At 39.8% G+C, this 15776-nt stretch overlaps 1 pseudogene; it reads right to left on the bottom strand.

Moving 5' to 3' along the window:
• Positions 1 to 6617: 6617 nt before the first annotated feature.
• On the bottom strand, positions 6618 to 6736 carry LOC120615299 (uncharacterized; annotated as a pseudogene).
• Positions 6737 to 15776: the final 9040 nt, after the last annotated feature.

Here is a 15776-nt window from a genome sequence, read left to right as displayed (position 1 = left end):
TATTCTCTCGTCTGAGTGTACCAAAATATCCATGTAAATATTACTAGATGGAGGTAGGCTGGCTTAGCTAACATGTTAAAAATAACCTTGCAAATAAAATGAGATAGGTTTCAAATTTATTAAAACAAAAAACTCCTAAATGTTAATGCCATAAGATTGATTCTTCTGTCTAAAGTGAGAACCAGGGGTAAATGTTCTCCCCACTTCCCATGTTAGCTGAAGACCGCCACTGCCCAGCCACTCTGGACGTGGGCCAGTACCCCTGCACCCCACAGAATGAAGATGGGTTGGTATTCTCTGACAGGTCTCTCCCACTTGCAGTGTTAAGGGTGGAAAATTTTCAAGTGAGCCAACTAGCTAAGTCAGCTACAGGGAAGAAATATCTTTAGATACCAGAAGTTGTCCTACTTGCTTGTGTGTGGTTAAGGAAGTGTATTGTATAAGATATGAAGATGGCCAATGTCTGCTCCCGTAATCCATTTACTTGTTAATTAAGAGTGTTGTTCCAGGCAAAGATATGCTAACAGGCAACTTCCACTTCTGTAATCTGCTTGCTTGTTCAGGAGACCACCAGGATATGGTCTTGAGCTTTATCAGCTGTCTCCTCTGAAAGCTCTGGGCTGATCTCCTCTAGCCCTGAGTGATAGAGAGTCAGTTGCCGGCCGGCTAATAAAGGCTCATAATTAATCTCAATTGGCTCCGTGGGTCTCAGAATTGTTTGCGCCATAACAGCAGGACATCTGCACCAGCATTGGCTGTTTTTAGAAATGTTTGTCTGGAGAGATATGGGTCTTAGGTCTTAAATAGAGGGGACAAATGCCAGCCCTTGGGTCTGATTCATGCCTAAAATATGCCTCAGCTGTTCTTTAAATAGCTGACGGGAAGCCCCTTCCAAATGCAACAGCTAAGGAATAGCGCAGACTCAGCTTCTGTTTCTAAGGCTCCAGATATAAGGGCACGGCCTAGCCCTGGGTGCTGCATTTTAACTCCTGTTCGTTCCTCTCTCTGGATCATAGGGGCCAGCTTATACTTGGTGCCAAAAGTCAATCTTCAGTTTCTGAAAGAAAAAATGTTTGTGTGTGCCGGGGGGAGAGGGGGGAAGAGGTGTATTAAATTGAAAAGAATGATTAACAAAGCTGTGAGAATTATACTATGTGCAGTTTAAAAAAGCCGTGTAAAGTTAAGCAGGGGAGGGCCTGGTTAATATTTGGATGGGAGACAACCTAAGAAGACCAAGTGCTATAGGCATAAAAAATAAAAATAAATAATTAAATAAATAAATAAATAAATAAATAAATAAGGGATCGTAAGCTGACAAGTTCCTTGCAATCTGTGAGGTCAACCAAGAGTTGCCTCACCTAAAAAAAAAATTTTTTAAAAATTAAAAAAATAGAAATAATTTTAAAAAGCTGTGCATTGCGTATTTGTCTTCTTTCATTAAGCCCATATTTATAGTTCTCGTCAGACACGCCTCAGAATGCTCCCACTAAGATAGTCCTGGTCTGAGGCCTGTCTCAGGACAGAGCTGGGAGAAGAGTGGTCACTAACTGTTCACAGCTTGTATTATCTCTGACATGAGTTTCCAAAGGGGTTCTTCCACAGCCCGGTTTGTATAGCCCCTCGAGAGTGTGGTAGTCATTTAGGAAAATTCTTGGCTCTTTTCCATGGACACATTTGGACAGATGTTGCAATTGCCTGTCTACTTGCTGGTGGAAGAGAGAGGGGGTAGGACATCCATTATTGGCTGGAGCTACAATTTGAATAGAATCAGAGATAAGCAAAAAGTAGTCAGGCAGAGAAGTCTGACATATTCTCTATTGACAGGATATGTCATGGAAGAGCAAGAGAAACCTCACAGCAGGGCTTTCTTACATTCAGGAGAGAGCATAAATAGCAGACTCCTCCTATCTTAAACGACAGGCTCCAGCCTGCCTTGTCTGTGCAGATAGCGATGAACTGGTCTCCTTGGCAACGGAGGCATGCCTGCTCAGCAGGGCTACCAGGCAGGCATCTGATCTGCAAGCCAGGAAGGAGAGCTACTGCTTCTGCCTCTCTCATGTCAGCCATCTAGATATCGTCCTCCACTCCTCACGGCGGTCACCTACTGCCTTTAGGTCACACTCCATAATTAAATAAAATCCCCTCCACTCCAAATCCTGAGGGACTGCAACCTCTATAAAGATAGCCAGTGAGCAATTTTAATTCACAGTTCCTTAATCTCCTTTGCTGCATTGCATTTCAATCTCCTAATCCAAAGAGACTATCCCGGATCTTAATATCCTGAAAATGCTCCAACTCAGAAATTCTAAACTCCAATGGTCTATTCTCAGATCACCTTCTATACTTCCTGCTCTCTCTACCTTCATATCCACTGTATCCGTTCACAAAAAATCTCTAATTCCTTGAGCTGTTCTTTTATTATGGTCTAACAGGACCCTCTTGGTCTCTCTTCTTCCACTATGCAGCCCAGGCTCCTTTGTTTTAAATTACTATCTCACCAGAAATATCTAAATCACGACCGATGCTGTAATCTACCTTGTCTGGTATCGCTGCTGCACAAAGTGATACCCAATCATTTTGCAGTTTCTAACCTCAGCTGAGCCCTGAGCACTGTTTATCAATATTTCTATTAGTTTTTGACTACTTCATTATTCTATCTCCTCAATGACTCTTTGAGAGGAAGTTATCCACAAAACTTTCAGTTCTTCACTTCACTTCTTGTTTTATCCATCAGCATCAGCACAACCAATGATGCCCTGCCTCATTTTACTCATACTATTAACTTGTTCTCCAGCTCTGCCCAAGTCTCAGTGGGCAAGGTCTCTGTTGGGCCCCTCACCACCACTGAGGGCCTTGCCCTGTTCCCTCTGGAAGCGGCTTCCTCAATCCTCCTCTTGTTTTCCTTTACCTTCAACATCTCCCTGTCCACTGGCTCCTCTCTTCATGTCTACAGACCTGCTCGCATTCCTCTCAACCCGATATTCTGTCCCTCGACCCAGCATGCCCCATCTAGGGTTTGACAATCTGTGGCTCATAAGAAGCCCATCTCTATCAAAAAAATGTGATTGGAATACAGCCACGCTCATTTGTTTATACTATCCTCTGCCTGCTTTCACACTGCAACAGTGGAATAGTTGTAATAGAGATCATTTGGCCCCTAAAAAGCCAAAAACTTCAGCGCTATGGCTCTTTGCAAAAGAAAAAAAAATGGCTGCCGCTCCATAGTCACTCCCTTCTTCCTTCCCTCCTGGTCACTCCTCAACCCACAGCAACTGCTTATTACTTCTGTGCCTTATCACCTTCTTAATCTTCCCTTACTGAAGACACTCAGATGACTCATAATTTCTTAATTCAAAAGCAGGGGAAATTTTCTCATTCTTTATTCATTCCTCTGCCACAGTGGACATTTGTCGATCACACCTTTCTTGAAATTCTAGTAAAAGATCCCACATCCAAGTGTCCAGAAGAGCCAAGCAGGCCATGTCCATGAATTAAGAAGGCCACATTAAGATATAAGCATGTGAGGACTCGAAGAGCCTGTTCCCATAGCTAAAGGGCAGCCCCTGCATTACTGTGGGGGATCAGGCCCTCTGTAGCCAGATTTCCCAATGCTTCAAGGGAAGCTAGGAACGCAGATTTTATGTGACCTCTCTCAACTCTTAAATGTTGGCAATTATTTAAAAAATAATTAAACTTAATAATAACAACATAATAATACATATAATATATAAAATAATATAATAGTAATATAATAATAAAACTTAATAAGACAAACAAAATGAAACTTGTAGTCAATTTGTCCTAGAGGCTGTGGATTAGTCTAGATTCCATGACTGTACTTCCTGGTTCTCTTAGATCTCAGATTTTTTGTTGCTGGAGGTTCTCTGCGAGCCAAACTACCTGGGCCTTCTCAGGTGTTCTTCCTCAGTCCACGGAGCTTTTCTTGCTAAATAGTCTCCTGGTGAAATCCTAAATATACCTTTTACTCTCTAACTTATGCCCCTGCTTCTGGCTCCCATTTCCAATCCCTGCTGGACTGATCCACCTGGAAACCACCCCACAGACACTTCAAAATTCACATCAGCCCCATCTTCAGCCCCTCCACCATCTTCAGCCCCTCCCCTTTGCCAAGCTAACACCTACTCACAACTTAAGACTCGGTTTCCCTCAACCACGCTGCCCTACTCTCCATATTTCCATCAAGATTAAGGTGCTTCTCTCTGTGTCTTCATAATATTTTGGCAACTATACTTTGTACAAAGTATTACAATTATCTGTCTTTGTATCTGTCTTACCCCCCCTGGAGTATGGTCCCTCAGTGGGCAGGGACTGTGTCTCATTAATCTCTGTATTCCCAGCTTCTAGCAGATTGCCAGCATATAGCAGGTTGCTAATAAATGCTGGGAAATTAATACACGAACAAAAAAAATATATTAAAATTAAATTGACAAATTTTCTGTCTACACAACACTTTTATTAGTGTTATTTTTATTTTATGGTGTCTTTGGTATTACTGTTAACATTTTAGTATTTTATCAGAAAAAAAATGTAATTTTCCCTTAATTGTGATTTAAAAAAGCATTTGTTTTCATGCTAAAGTCAAATTTCATTATGTCCAGCGATAAAATAGTAAAATGTAATAAATGGAAGTCAATAGACAAAGTAGAATTTGCCAGATAAAAATATACCATTAAGCAAAACACAGGGAAAATGCACCTCTTCTAATAAGTGTGAAATTTCCTGGGGGAATTTTCTACCATACGGAACAGGAAATTTAGTTTCTTGATCTTAAAATCTTATGTGGAATGATAGTTAACAATGAAACAATAAAAGTTTCTCTCAAGCGAATGTAGAACACAGTTGATTCCAGCTTTCTGGAGGGTTCTTATAATGTAGTGCATCATGTATTTCATTTTGTGGCATAATATTAAGACTCCTATGAGCTATATTCGTGGGGAAAAATTGAGGGGAGGGAGCAGGGTGAAAATGTTGAATTACCTTCGGTTTTATATTTGCCCAGGGGTAAGTACCTGGTTCTCCCCATCATTGCGATGTGTAGGTAAAACATTGAGATAGTTTATTTTTCTATCAATAGGTGGCAGTATTGCTTTGGAACAAATAATAACAGATTTGCAGTCATTTTTTCAGATGGCTAGATCTGTTTTCATCTTTATTTCATCCTTAAACTCTAGGCCTCAGAGTGCCCAATACAAATAGCAATGGAGTAAACAAGGCACGAAGATTGTATTTGAAGAAAACGGACGAAGGCTCACCAGTATCACCCCTTCATTCATAGCCTTGCCTTTGGAAGAAATGTACAGATTTCTCTCTCCCAGGAAGGTTTCTTTCCCATCAAGTAAACCTAGAGTGATGATTTAGGCAGAAAAATAGATGCTATGTTGCTTCTCTGAGACCCTCCAGCTTAGGTTACATCCAATTCACTAATTGTAATATTGTGATTAATAAGATATTTGGTCTTCACCTACAGTTCCAGGCTCACAGCTCCAAGAGCTCTGGAATTTCCTCTGTGTTTAGAGTGATAAGATATCTCTTTGTTATGTTAATGAGGTCACCCAAGGGTGGGGGTTGTTGTCAGGAGAACCAGCTTTGTGATTAGAGGTTTGAAGCTTTCAGGCCTACCCCACCCCCACCTCCCTGGAGGGGAAACGGCCTGAAGATAGAGTCCAATTGCTAATAGCCAGTGACTTAGTCAATGGTAACTATGTAATGAAGCCACCATAAAAGCCCAGGAAGACAGCTCCCGACAAGCTTCCAAGCTGAGGAACCAGAACACTTCCATGTAACATGCTCTTCTGAGTTCTGTGAGCCATTCCAACAAATTAACCAAACCCAAGGAGGGATTCGTGGGAACCTCTGAATTACAACCCGTCAACCAGTTGGTCAGAAGCACAGATAACAACCTGGATTTGCAACTGGCATTCTGAGTTGGAGAGGATCACTGGAACCTCCGATCCATACCCGGTTGGTCAGAGGCTGGACTTGCTACTGCAGTCTGAAGCATGTGTTGAGGAGGAGGCAGTCTTGTAGGGCTGAACACTTAACCTGTGGAATGTGATGGTTCCTCCAGGGAGAGTGTCAGAATTGAGCTGAATTCTTAAATACTCTGCTGGCATCAGAGAATTGCTTGTCAGTGTAGGGGAAATACCCGCTACTACTTTGAAATTGGGTCCAAGAACCCTTTTCACTAATCTACTTCCCATCCTGGCAAGAATCTACTCTAAATATATATTCACCCAAGTCTCTTTTTAAAATTGATTTTTAGGACTAGAGTCAGGAATACCAATTTGTTGATGCTCTCTTAATTATTTTTTGGTTACTTTCATTGAGATATAATTGAGATATAATGTTATATTAGTTTTAGGTATAAAATAAAATTATTCAATATTTGTATACATTATGAAATATTTTTAAATTTATGCATGTATATGCACCCATGTAACTACTAAACATATAGAACATTTCTAGCACCTCAAAAGATACCCCATACACCCTTAAATTTTTTTTTCTTTTTTTTAGGCGAGGCAACCCTTCGTTTACTTCATAGATTGCAAGGACCTTGTCAGTTTACAATCTCTTTTTTTTTTTTTTTTTTTTTATGCCTACAGCACCTGATCTTCCTAGGTGGTCTCCCATCCAAGTACTAACCAGGCCCGACCCTGCTTAGCTTCTGCGATCCGACAGGATCAGGCTTGTTCAGGGTGGCATGGCCGTAGACCTTTAATTTTTAAAATCAGGAAAATATTTTATTTCTCAAACAGTATGCTTAAAACAAAAACAAAAGCTCATGAGGCAGAAGAGTTGAGGAGAGGGCTTGCCCTGCTTTATACACTCATCCAGATCTGTGCATAGCCTTGAATGGGAACTCTGTGCTAGATGCTTTTTGGAGGGTATGCTCAAACCACAGATGGGATGGAAGATACAAGTGACAGTGGCAGTGGGGAGCAACTGGAACTCTTCTGCAATGGTGGTGGATGTAAAAATAGATACAATCACTTGGGAGAACTGTTTGGTAGTGTCTACATATGTGTGTAGACCCAGCAACTCTAATCCTACATACATGTGCAACAAAAATGCGCACGTACTTTCACCAAAAAAAATACACTAAAATGTTCAAAGTAGCAAATGGCCCATTGATGATAGATTGTGGTATGCGCACACAATGGAATACTATACAGCCACAAGAATGAATCATCCAAAAATACATATAACAATACATATGAAGTTCATAAATATGATATTAAGGGAAAGAAGACAGATGCAAAGAGTACGTACATTACGGTTCCATTCTTACAAAAAGTTCAAAATTAATCAGTGCCCTGAAGTCTGGATCTCATTACCCTTGGGCATGAGTATTGAGGGGAGAAAGGATTTCTAGGGTTCTGGTAACATTCTGATACTTGGTTAAAAAGTGTGTTCAGTTTGCATCAACCTATACACTTAGTTTAGGTAAGTACATAAGGAAGTATATGTAAATTATTCCTCAGTTAAAGTTGTAAAAAATGAAACTCTAGCCAAGTCTAGATGAAAGTCCCTTCCACAGAAAATGACAGTGCAACCAGATGAAGGAAATCACACTGCAATTAGGCTCTCCAAGACAGGCAAGCTTTCTTAGGTAGAGTTGGAGAATGGGCATTCTATAACAAAAGGAATGGTAAGAAGCATGAAGATTGGAAAGAGTAAGGAGCCTATGAAAAAAAAATGATAAAATTGGCCAAAGAGTAAGTTTGGTATAAGAAAGAAACAGGAAGGAGGTCTCAAAACTAGACTGAGGGGACGCAGTGGAGAAAAGAGAGACTACAGAGTGGGTGGGGGTAGCATACAAGTGTACAAGATGCTCTGTGAAATGGTCCCCACCCAACCACCTCTTCCATCTAGTCCTTCATCTCGTCCCATCCAGCTTCGACCCAGTCCTCCAATTGCTTGCAGTTCTTCGAGCAAACCAAACCCTCTCAGCTTTGCACATGGGTCTTCATCCCCGTGGAAGATCGTTTCCCTGCTCCCTCACTAAGCTTACCCTGGAAAAGAGCCATCTTTCCTCCCAGAAACACTCCTAGGAGCTTTGCATAAAAGAAATCGAAGTCTATAAGTACAAAACTCATTTTCAGGACTAAAAAAGTATATCTATAAACCAAACAAGGAACGTACGATGTAAACAATTTCTATATTACCTGCAAACTGAAGGGGGAAAAAAATCTACTAACCATTTTTAACATTAATTTACAAACAACAACATTTCATTCAGTAGTTTCTCAGCACTTCTGGGAAACTGAGCCATTTTCAGTAGCTTAACTGGGGTCTTGATAACCACAGAAATTCGTAGTAGTGTCTACAATGAAAAACCATCAGGAATCACCCCAGAAGATAACCACAGCCTGATCTCATTTTGGTGTACAATGTGCTGTGCCTCCTCCTTGCCACACTACCAACCAGAAAGATGCTCCCTTGTTATTGGGAAGGAATTAAAAATTGGGTATTGCACTATTGAATTAAATTTTATAGGCTCAAATTGCAAAATTTTTGATGAAAATACATAAGGGCAAAAGAGAGCCATCTGGACCTTTCCCAAGGTTTAAAAGGAAACAGGAAAACTCAAATAATTCACATCTTGTACACCTAAGCAGACACACCATTAAGCATTAAGTGCAGTCCTCTATAAATGCAAATATTGGCCAAGGTGACACACATGCCAGGCAATGGCAAATAGTAAACACAAATATTTGTAGACGAGAAAAGTGCCAGGACTCAACCCTGGTGAAGAGGAGGAACTGAAGCCAAGAGATGCCTCTTGGAGCAGCCGGGGCAGCAGTGAGCTGACTGAGAAGCCCAGGGTTCCGCATGAAGGGGCAGGAAGGGAATTTTTCGTCTGGAATCTGACGGGACAAAGGTCTTTGCTAAAGATCAGTGTATTAAAAATTCAAAAATAGTGATGTTCAGCTCTCATCCTCAGATTTAATTGGTCTAGAGAGGGTCCCAGGCGTGGGGATTTTCCAGGTGATTCTAAGGGGCCCACTTAAAGAACAGGAAGTCAGGGGAATTAGACCCGTGGGGTTAGTTCTGGTTGCAGTACTTTCCTGATGGGAACTCATTCTCTATTTCCTTGCCCACTCATCCCTTTCTGCCCCACCTCACCTCACCTCACTCCACCCACACACACTCACTCACTCACCTTACAACCACTAATTGAGTTGTGATGTCTCCCAAGTCAGGCCCCTGGAAGACTCTTTTTCTACTCCCCAACCCTCACCCGAGCACAGTTCTCTCAACCAATCAATCACCAAGTTCTGTCTATTCTGCATCTTAACTCTCAAATCTGCCTTCTCCTTCCCATTTCCATAGTTGCTACCTTATTCTCAGCATTTGTTTGCTCAATAAATATTTATTGAGTGCCTACCACTCTTTAGGTATACATGCTGTATAAACCCAGGATATATACACTGTATTGGTGAATAAAACAGACATAGTCCCCACGATGAGAGGCTTACAGTCTAATGGGGGAGAAAGATCATAAACGAGTCAGTGAACAAATAAGTTTAAGATTCTAAGTGTAAGTACTGAGAATAAAACAGCAAAGAGGCAGAGGGAATCTGATTAGATAGGGAGGGCAGGAGAGACTTCTAGGAGGGTCACATAATTTCTTTCAAAACTCTCAGCATCATAAATAATCTCAGTTTCATTCGCCTCCATTTCACCCCCTATGTAAGCACCAGTATAATTTTTGAAAGGCCCAGACACCTTAGTAGGGCTCACAGCCTCTTCATGACCCAGTTCCCACCTATCAACCCAGGATCACACACCCTGGAGCTCTAACCACATCTGGCCTCTAGCAGCTGCAGGATCATCATGATCCTTCAAACCCACAGCATACACAGTTGCCCTGCCTAGAATGCCCTTCCCATGTCTTCCATCTGGCTTATTTCCATTTATCTTTCAGAACACATCTTATGTCACCTCTTATGGTAAGCCTCACTGGACTCTCCTTAGTTCAAGGGGACAGTCACTAGTTAGGGCTTCCAGGGCACTACATATCTACATGAAACACAGCCCTTTCCATTCTATGATGTGACTAAAGCTTTTCTGGTCTGCTCCTCAAACTTGAACAAAATACGGGGACTGTATCTTGTTCCTCTATTTTTCCCAGGCCTAACGCAGTATGTGGCACATCAAGGCACAACAAAGTTGAATGTATGCCTGGAAAATCCTTCTAAAGCTTTTGGCCTCTTATTTGGTCCTGCCAGGTCTTCATGGGATATAAGGTGACTCACTGTCCCCGTTTGCTCTTAAGCACTAAAGCCAGGACATGAAGCCATCTTCTAGCTCCAAAGCTCATGCTTATTCCAGCATAATGATGTCGCAATTGTCTCTACACGGTTTTTAAAGTCATCAACACTATCTAAATTGTATAGCTAACAAATATAGGATCATGTCAGAAAATTTTGAAAAATACAGATAAAAAGAAAAATTACTCAAATCCCATCTCTAACCACAATCGCTGTTAACGTTGTGGCACGCATCCTCGCAGACATTTTCCCACACAAAGCCATCACACACAAACATGTCCAGGTTGCAACCAGGCTTAAAGGTATGTGTGTGCAGGCATTGTTCTCTCCTCTACAGTTCCAGTGCCGTGACTACTGTATTTCATACGTAAGAGACTATTCTTCGCTCAGAATTCAAAAATTATGGTTCAGACATAGGTTTGTTTGTTTGTTTGTTTGTTTTTAATACTTCACCAGTTACTTAAAACAGGACACATTGCTTTCATTTTGGCCCATGTATTCCATATCTTTAGTATATCTTTAAGGTTTTCAAGCTCACTCTGATGAACCAACCAGTCCACTCCACAGTAGTATTTTTATGAAGAACTCTCTTCTGGAGTGCTCAATCCTCTTGCTCCAGTATGGGCTGGGTACTCTGCAGACTGCTGCCCGGCAAACGCCTGGGGCTTTACCTCTCTGCTTCCAGTGTCCCACACCCTCCTCTTTCTTAGACTATTCTCTCTTACTGCTGAAATCCACCCTCAAGTAATTTTTAAGAAAGGGTGTGTTGGAGAAAATTTTTCTAATCCTTAAATATTTAAAAATGCCTCCCCACATCCCTCTCTCAGGTTTTAAAGTGTGTGAGTTGTGTTTATATGTGTAATTGCTGGGTAAAAGGAAATGTATATTTCACTGAGATAGGCAGAATAATGCTCCCCCACCTCTCTCAAAGATGTCCTTGCCCTAGTCTTCAGAACCTGTTGTGAATTTGTTCTTTTACATAGCAAAAGAGATTTGGCAAACGTGATTAAGGTTACTGACCTAGAGATGGAAGATTATCCTGGATTATCTGGGTGGGCCCAATCTAATCACATGAGTTCTTAAAAGTAGAGAGCCTTTTCTGAATGTGTCAGACTTGGGACAGAAGAAGGAAGAGATGAGAAATGCAAGAAGAACTTGAGCTGTCGCTGCTGGCTTTGAAGATGGAGGAAGGGAACCATGAGTCAAAGACTGCGGGTGGACTCTAGAAGCTGGATCTGCCCTCACCTGAAGGCCAGCAAGAAAATGAGGACCTTTGACTTACGTCTACAAGGAAATGAATCTGCCAACAACTGGGATAAACTGAAAACAAATCCTGCTCTAGAGCCTCCAGAAAGGGACTCAGCCCTGATGACGCTTTAATTTCAAGCCAACGAGACCTATAATAAACTATGACCTACAGTGTTTGAGTTAATAAATTTGTGTGTGCAAGCGTGTGTTTTAAATATGTGTTGTTTAAATTCACTAAAGTTTGTGGTAATTTGTTACAGCAGCAACAGAAAATCAATACATTTATATTTCGATAAATGCTGCCAAAATTTCATCCCCAAAGGGGAATTACTTTTACTAATAGTGAGTAAAAACCTTCACCAACATGGGGCATTTTCAATACCTTAATTTTTCCAAGCTGATCCTGATATTGTGGCTTGTATAGAATAGACCAAACCAAGTATGCTCTCAAAGGCTGTTTATTAGCCGGCGGCTGTCCCGTACAAAGGAGCAGCCCCGAAATGCCAAGATACAAGGTTTTTAAGCCCTAAATCCCATTCTTCATTCTATCTTAAACACAAAAGTCTATTTCTCTCCTATTCACTACCTGTCAACCCATTGGTCAGGTGTGCAAGCGGGGAGTACAGAAGCAGAAAGCTTGTTAGAATGTTATGTTCCTATGGATGATCGCCTATGTTTCCATGGGCAATAGCCAGTATTCTCATGGGCGATGGCCAAACAGTAATTTTCAGCTTATATACAATTGATTATTTTTCATGCCATGCAAGCAAGCAGGGTTACACAGGCTAAAATTGGCAGTTAGCGTATGAGCTCATTGTTACAAGTTTCATGATTAACAGAATGTGGTTAGGGGTTCCAGAAACTAGGCCTAAGTTATAGACTTCTTTTGTCCAGTTTCAGGTTTTAATTATCCTTTAACTTTTTCACATTTCAGCAGGCTGTCACACTGAAAGATACTCCATTTTGTTTTCATTTGTAATCCTCTGGTTTTTTAAACATGGTTGAGTATCTTTTACATATTTGTTAAGCATGTTTTGTTTTGTTTGGAATTATATTATCATTTTTATCCCATTTCTAAAATTTCAAACTGTTGTGACTATATATGTAAAAATATATCCTGTTAGGTATTCGTTAGATACTTTTAATGATTTGTATCTCTTTTCTGCTCTAAAAACTATGTTGCATATTAAACTATTTGGTAGAATCTGCTAGCTGCCTAACTCATTATCTCAATTTCAATATCCACCTCCTTAGTAAGAGTACCTTGTCCTTTATCTGATCATATTGTTGTCCAGAGTTTCAGACTACATTTCCTATCTTCCCTTGCAGCTAGGTTTGGCAACAAAGCGGTAAGCAGAATTATGGGAAAGCTGCTTAAAGATAGTTGTCACAGCTTTAAAGTCCTATGGGAAAGCTGCTTAAAGATAGTTGTCACAGCTTTAAAGTCCTCTACACCGCGCCCCGCTTCCCCACTTTCTCTCTGTGTCCTTCTCTCTTTACTTCTTTATTGGCCTGGACGCAATAATGGCTATGGTTCCAGCAGCCATCTTGCACTATGAGTTGGCCTTGAGAATGGTAATCATTTACTAGATGGCAGAATGGGAAAGTAACAGCATGGTATTCCTGGCGACTCACTGAAGTCACCAAACCACCTCAGAATTGTCTTCTTTTTTGTGAGTGAGAAACTTCTATCTCGTCAATCTCTGATTCTTTTATGATTTTCTATTGACTGATACAGCCGAATCTGATTTTAATAAAAATCCCAGCACTGACTCGTTATGTCTTTTACCTCTTTATCTTTCCCATGTCTCTCCTTTTCTTCTATTTTCTAGGTTTCTTAACTTCATCTTTAAAACTTCTTATTTAAATTTTTTTCAAATTATAATTTTATTTTCTAAGAATTTTTTTTCCTAACACACAGTTTCTTGTCTTATATGTGCCATAGGGTTTTTTTTTTTTTTAGATCTCAGTAGAGATATATATCATCAAATATTTATATATCAATTAGAAAGTCCCTCTTATTTTGAAGTGTACTTTTTTTTCTGTTGGTTTATCTTGCGTTTCACTTTTCATGTTGGAGACTTTTATATAATATCTTTGATCCTTCGTTGCTGTTACATTAAGAATGAGGCAATATGGGACAAATTAGTATCATATGCCCCCTGATAACATGCACTGAGAAAAACACCTATTTCTGTGACATTCTGCCAAAAATGCATAACTTGAATTTAATCATGAGAAAACATTAGACAAACTTAAACTGAATGGTACTCTACAAAATAACTGAAGAGTAGTCTGAAGTGTCAATATTGTGAAACACAAAGACTAAGAGATTGGGCCCCATTAAAAGATAAAAAGAGACATGGCAACTGAATACAACACAATTTGGAAATTTCCTTTGCTAAAATTTTTTTTTAAAATAATTGGAAAAAGCTGAATAAGATCTATAATTAGATACTAATATCAATGTTAATTTCCTAATCTGATAATTTTTTCTGCCCTTGTATAAGAGAATGTTTTTTTAAAAGACACACTGAAGCATTTAAGTATAATGGGGCACCATGTCTACAACTGATTCTCGAATGGTTCAGAAAAAAGTAAAATGCATGTATGTTTATCTATCTATCTACCTATTTGCCAAGAAAGAGAGAAAGAAAGAATGTAAGTATGTTAAAATGTTAATATTGAAGGAATTGGGTATAGAGTGTATGGAATTTTTACACTATTCCTCCAACTTTGCTGTAAATCTAAAATTATGTCAAAATTAAAAGAATTTAAAAATATATGGCAATAGAAAAGCTCTGAGAGTTGCAGGGACGTGGGCTGGTTAACGGCAGGCTCCCACAGAGTTCATGCAGACACGAAACCTGCTGTAAATCTAGGAACCTTAAATGTCAGAATAAAAAGGCATTTACCTGGGGAGTGTTTTCTCCAGCTGTCTTAGTTTTTCCTAGGCAGTTTCTTGAGATATTAAACCCTCCAATTTTTGGCCTGGGGTAAATGGCTGTCTACAAATCCTTTCATCCAGTTTCTCAGTCCTATCCCCTACTGTATCTGCTGTGTCAAAGTCAAGAGCCTGTCTGGCACTGTGCCAGACCATCGGCTCCACAGTGTGCTTTCAGCTATGGCTTCCTCCACTCTGCTCCATGAATCAACACTCATTCATCTGTTTCACATCTTCCAGAAATTTGTCAAACTGTTTTGTCTACCAAAGACCCCTCTCATTCTTTTCATTGTGGATTTTTTTTTGTTTTCATTTTTTATATATTTTATTCCTGAGCATGTGCTCCATCACTCATCTTGACCAGAATTCTTTAGACAATTTAACGTTAATTTTAATTTGTTACTTATTGCAGAACACATCCTTTTTCTACTTTTTTGTTTTCATATCTGTGAATCCTCCATATTTTCGATATTCCATATCATACTGTCATAAGTTCTCTCAGATCACACTGAATTATCAGCCCTCAATACTTTTTGTCATATTATTTATTTGGTAACTTAGTCAAGTTTTATTACTTAATTATTTCACATGCACTGTCTTCTATTACTTCACTTTACAGATTTGGACTTGCTAAGGCCAAACCCAATTTATTCCTTTATTATACTTTATCTGAAGTAAGGCTATACCTAGAAGAACAGGGCAGCCCAGCATATCACATGCTACCTCTCCTTCTCCTGGCCATGGCTGACTGGACCTGGTATCTGCCACAAATGAGCAGCTAACCCATTAGTTGATCAGAGACCATTGATTGGTATGACTTGACTACAACAGTTGATCTGGACCAATCAGATTCTCTCCATTGTGAGTTTACACTATAAAATACAGAGATTGTTACTAGTCGGGGGCAGACAGTGGAATGGCAAAAGCAAGTCAACTCAGTGGTTGAGGAAGCCATTTGCGAGATGATGAGTAAGCAAATGAAACTGATCTTCGGAGAGATGAAAATGGTATACATGTGGAAAAGAAGCTGAGATCGAGTGAGAAAGACAGAATGTATCTCAGTTCTGAACAATTTCCTAGTTGTGTGAGGCCCAACTACACAGAATTCTGTGAAATATTTCTAACATTGAAATAAATCTTCTTTTCTAATAACTAAGCTAGTTTGAGTGGGTATCTATTTCTTGCAATGAAAAAATTTAAATCCTTAGCTTTACTATTTTAATTTTTTAAAAACGGAACTCTATTAACAAAGGCTATGCATAAAAATTAACATCTATATCAATCGA

Source organism: Pteropus medius, unplaced genomic scaffold, assembly GCF_902729225.1.
Source record: "Pteropus medius unplaced genomic scaffold, Ma_sr-lr_union100, whole genome shotgun sequence".
Lineage (NCBI taxonomy): Eukaryota > Metazoa > Chordata > Mammalia > Chiroptera > Pteropodidae > Pteropus > Pteropus medius.
Note: the sequence above shows the minus strand (reverse complement) of the source record. Positions and strands in the feature narration are given on the sequence as shown.